Source organism: Macrobrachium nipponense, chromosome 31 (assembly GCF_015104395.2).
Source record: "Macrobrachium nipponense isolate FS-2020 chromosome 31, ASM1510439v2, whole genome shotgun sequence".
Lineage (NCBI taxonomy): Eukaryota > Metazoa > Arthropoda > Malacostraca > Decapoda > Palaemonidae > Macrobrachium > Macrobrachium nipponense.
This window is the reverse complement of record NC_061093.1, coordinates 2,591,866-2,597,983: the sequence shown is the minus strand read 5'-3', so window position 1 is coordinate 2,597,983 and position 6,118 is coordinate 2,591,866.

Genomic DNA, 6,118 nt, shown 5'->3' with positions numbered 1-6,118 from the left:
ATATATATATATATATATATATATATATAGACAGATAGATATATATAAATATATATAGATATATATATATATATATATATATATATATATATATATATATATATATACATATATATATATATATATATATATATATATATATATATATATATATATATATATATATATATATATAGATAGATAGATATATATAAATATATATATATATATATATATATATATATATATATATATATATATATATGTATATATATATATATATATATATATATTATCATATATTTATATATATCTATCTATCTATATATATATATATATATATATATATATATATATATATATATATATATATATATAATATATACTATATATATACATACATATATATACATACATGAAAACTTGATCACGAAGTACATAAAACGTGATGGTATGTATAAATAAAGGTTTTTTTGCCACAAAGGAAAAAATAAAAAATCGAGATAGCCGAGTACTTTCGGTCCTGTTCGGACCCTTTACTAAGGCAAACTGATTTTTCAGAGGACAACATAGTCAAAAGAAGGCTTAATATCCAAACTGACACTACAAGATTAGCAATAAGGGCGATTTCACTCTACAGTAAGGAGGAAACGCCTGAGGGTAGCCACACCTTGGAGGACACACGCCGTAAACAAGTTATTCTTCCAGAAAACAGTACATTTTGAAAAAACACGGAAGCATATACAATCTAATATTATGAAATTTACAAAAATTTTCCAAAAAAATTATTATTAATGAAAAGGCGATAGAAAATATAAATATATATATATCGAGGAAGAGAAAGAGGGAGAGAGAATATCGAACCAGAGAGAGAGAGAGAGAGAGAGAGAGAGAGAGAGAGAGAGAGAGAGAGAGAGAGAAATAATAACTATATAAATGTGGGACTAATTTATTAGTAGTTCATTTATTTTAAGGTCCTTCATAAACATCTTACAAATATATGGGTCTAAATGGTACATTCCCAGACTAAGATTTAGGTTGTTTTTATTAGTGATTTGTATAATTGCCGACTCCAGTAAATTTCTTAAAACATAATCATTAGATCTAGCAATTACCGAGGTATCACCCCAATTAATACAATGAGATTTTTCACTCAGATGGATAAACAGTGCATTTGAAGTCTGGGCTGTTTTAACTGAATACATATGCTGCTTAATACGTACACATAAATTTTTTTTACTTGACTGACCAACGTAAAACGATGGGCAATCCTTACAAGGAATTTTGTAAATGACGTTATTATTTGTTACGGGACTATTCTTAATAGCATATTTAATGGTATTGTTATAAGAGAGCTACTGCATTAACATTAAACGATTTAAATATTGATTTTATGGTTTCAAATCCACGAAAGTAAGGTAAGCTAAGTAATTTTTAGGCATTTCTTTTTCATTAAATAGCAACACTATAAAACTTTTTGTGAGCTTTTTGATAACATAAATCAATTAAATGAGGTGGGTAGCAGAGATCGTTTCCTATCTTTTTTATGTATTCTATTTTCTTGGTCAAGATATGTGGACTTGTGATACGCAAAGCGCGTAGGAACATGTATATAAGCCCCCTCCCCACCTCTCTCTCTCTCTCTCTCTCTCTTCTCTCTCTCTCTCTCTCTCTCTCTCTATATATATATATATATATATATATATATATATATATATATATATATATATATATATATATTTATATATATATATGCATAAATGCATAAATAAGGAATTAGCCACGAAGGAGTAACTGCAAGATCTTTCTACTCAAACGTTGAGTCGAAAGATCTAGCAGCTACTAGTTGTTTATGTTCCTTCGTGCTTATACCTTTATTTATGCATTTATCTCGTTCCAAACTTTCGTGATTCAATTATACATACACACACACACACACACACACACACACACACACATATATATAATATATATATATATATATATATATATATATATATATATATATATATATATAATATATATATATATATATATATCTTAATGGCAAGAAACGAGGGACTCTGTGATGTATAAATGATAAATTGAATAGCTGCCGATAATTTCATTTGTGTAAACTAATGTATATCCATGCCACGTGCTCTCTCTCTCTCTATCTCTCTCTCTCTCTCTCTCTCTCTCTTCATAAGGGTTTGTCAAAACAAATAGATGATTGTACGGGTCATGAATGTCATTTAATAATAATAATAACAATACTAGTAATATTAATACACAAGAATGCCAGGACTATATATAGATTTATTGCTCTACGTCATATATACAAAACTTTTAGGTAACATTCTTCATTTATAGAAGTATATTAATTTTGGGAACTAAAAACTTGTTTACATTAAGAATCGTACCAGCATGAGGGACGATTATCATAAATTATTACCTCTCCTGAGGTCAGCTTAACACCTGAGATAAGAACTGAGATTTTCTTTTTTTGCCACGTTTAAGAAGAAACGTGTGTGTGTGTTTTTTTTTTTTTTGTTAAAAGCTAGAAAATGCAGTGGCTTCAAATAATCGGCCAAAATGGATCAGAAACCAACTATATTTGCGTTGTATAAATTATGCTGCCTTCATATACCATACAACGTGAGTTGGAATATTTGATGTGGCAGCGCCGGACACCACCGATGCCCCAACCTTTCCGCCATCAAGGAGCTGATAAGGTACCGACTCTTTCGGCTCGTATGCGATGATGTAGGTCTTGACCGCCACATTGCCAATGAACCTCCCTGGAGTTTTAAAGGCCTACCATTTCCGTTTACCCGTTTCAATCGCTATTAGGAGCCCATAGGGTATAACTGAAATTAATTACTATGTCTTGGTAAACTTTACTAAAAGCTTCCATCATAAAAACTTTGAACCTGTTTTAGCTCTATATACAGGCTTCAGTGATAATGGATTTCCTCATATACTCCACCACAGAAAATGTAGAAGTATTTACACCATGAAAAAAGATCTAGACGCATTGCCAAGAAAAGTAATAACACAGAAGAAGAGTGTTTCTCTGTAGGGGAATCACTGATCTAGACCAATATGGTCAAAGCCAAAGCTCTTCGTAGCCAGACTGTTCGAGACCTTCGGGTCAAATACTCGCTCTTCGGAGCACACTGTTCACTATTACCTCAAGTAGTCTGCATATTGTGTGAAAAGAGCGAAAAAGGATGAACGGACCACTATCACGGAAGGAGTAGTAACAATTAATTACACGTGGATGTTACTCTTCGGAAATATGTTATTGATCGCGGGGATGCAAAGATATGCGGCACTAAATTGCAGAGGCTCACTGTCATCACAGATCTTGTTACAGAAAAACAAAAAAAAGGATGCTAGATTACCAGTAAAAATAAAGAACTAGAATACCTCTTAAGAAAACCTCAATCATTATTGAGAGGTAGAACATGATTCGTATGATGAATTAATTAAATGTATAAAAATATCCCATCCCAAACCAACAAATTGTTCCCATCTCATCCTTGACAGATAAGTTTCAGTCAACAATGAAATTTCATGGGATTCATGAAGTAAAAGATTCAACCAAAAAGAACATCAAAAGCAAATATGCTAAAGTATTTAGGGCATTGCTTATAAGTTTATCCAGATAACAATGGAACGTTATTGGTCGTACCTCACACGGTAACAGTAGGAGCGACTGTCGTTAAGGAAAATCAAAATTTCAAATTTGAACTTTGGAGGACCAGATCAAAATTAGAACACTTAACTGATCTTGCATCAAACCATCTGAGAAACTAGATTAAGAATGAGATCGCAAAATCATTCATCCGATGTAAATCCTCGGTCTTATAAAGCACCCGATTATCTCCAAAGGTTTTACTCGGGGCTTCTTGCAGGAAATGCTGCCAATGCAAACCCATCCCAAAGTCAATAGACTAATGAATTAATTTAGCCAGATTGGTTCTTTCGGTAACTTGTGGACAACAAAAGTCACCCGAAAACTGTCATACTCACCTATGCTGTTAAAACATGAACTGGGAATATTGAAATCGTTCATTCTCTGAACCGACTTGGTTATGGGACATCTTATTCACAACTCGAAGGAAATGACATGCATTATGTATGAAGAAAGTGTCTTCTGGATATACTACTATCATCCCAGTAATATTCAGCCTTATCGTTTTTCAAATCTAGCTTGGGAAGAAATTGATCGGTTAGAAGAAACATAAACTGGAAAAGGAACCTCTCGTCGAGTAAATGGAATTGCATCTTCCAAGATCGGCATTAAACAGCTGTAAAGAAAACAAAATAACAACTACTGATGAACTTTCCTTGTATATAGCTGGTGAATAAGAGGGCCCAAAATAAAACCAGCAACAGTTGATATCTGCACTAGAAATTCAGTTTAAGAAGGAGGCAAGAAAAGCTCCTGGGAAAGATGTGGTTCGGATTATAGCAAGAAATAATAAAGACGGCACAAGTAAACAAACAGTACCAAGCTGGACGCTTCAATATAATAACAAAAAATGAACATGATAATATTGGTTACCTGCCAAAGGTAAATGCTCCAGCTATGGGTTATCAAACAGTATCATCTGAAATATGAAAAGGTCTAAGGAAATCCGGAAGAACCTACATCTTTCTTCAATAGAGGTAGTTATGGACCAAGCACTCTATACAAAAGCCTCTGAAATCTTATGGAAAGAGGCGTCAAATAATAGGATTCTTCGTCTGGGAGCTTTGCACACCATCTGTAACTTCAACGTCAGTTCTTGGTAAAAGATGCCAAGATGAATCATGGCCTTCGTGACATCTGCATTGAATCTGGCATACTTGGAGAGGGTTCAGTTACTGGTGGGATGGATGAAAAAATGTACAATTGTGCAGTTCGAGTCCACAAATGTTTATACGAAGTACTGATGAGACGTGTGTGGGAAAACTTTTTATCCTGGATTTACTAATGATGATATCGAGGTAGTAAATAACTTATCAATGATGATTTCAGTCATCAGTCAGGGCAACATTGATGAAATATTGCAAGGATCAGGATTTTAATCTGCATTTAACTTATGGAACAAGTTTTTGGATGATCTTCTTCTTGATAATGGAGACTAATCAGCCTTCTGGATGACTTATGTTGTCATGTTAGGAGATATACTGCTTAAAAATTCCTACGAGTATCTCGAGAGGGAATCTGGCTCTTTCGCCACCATTCAATAAGGTTAATGATTCCTTGGTGTTTTTCTTATAAGATAAACTATGTAAGATATAGGCTAGTATACTATGCCCAAATGTTTACAGTTAGAAAAAGACACTATGAAGTATAAGAGAGTTTTTGACGGACCAGTTCTCTGTCCAAATGCCAGAAACAAATACCTTTGGACGCTTACGATTAGATGAGGTCATATAGAAACAATAGATAAAGATACTCAAACAACTGGAGGTACGTCACGATTTATTCTTAACCAGGAGCAATGAGAAGATTATTATAAGAAGCAGAATACAAAAGTTCGTTATTCCATCTTATGCGGACTTTTGTTGAATCAAACTGCTCAAGTTCTCTTCACCCTGAATCTGCTACAGCAAGAATGGAATATGATGAACAAGAGGTATCATCCTTTTGCAGAAGAAATGAACTATTAATGATCCCAACAGGAAAAATAGCTACTGCCGAAGTTAAGACAGATTTAATATGCACTTAAAATGGAGGAAAATCAATATGCATCGTATAGAAGGAAAGACTAAAAAGCTCCCTCCTTCAAAGAAATTTAATGGCCGCATGATGCAGTGTATACTTGCAACATCCACTTCAATATGCATGAAAGAAGAGGTAAAGGTAAAGATAAAGCAGTCATTTAGAAAGGTGATCGAGCCTTATTGGTAAAATCATCATAACATCACAAGCTCAGAATCTTAAAATGAGAGAGGCTTTATCTCGTTCCTTAGGACCTCTTCCATGGCCTTCAGCAACGCCAGAGGGACTACTTCGTGAAACTAACAAAGCTTCCACTGGAACCTTTTGCAAAAGGATGTGCCTTCAACTGAATCTATTCCAGAGCATTCTGCAACAATTATTGGTGGTATATGAAGGATGTTGTTCAAAAGGTAAAAGGTAATCCAGCAACATGTGTAGAAA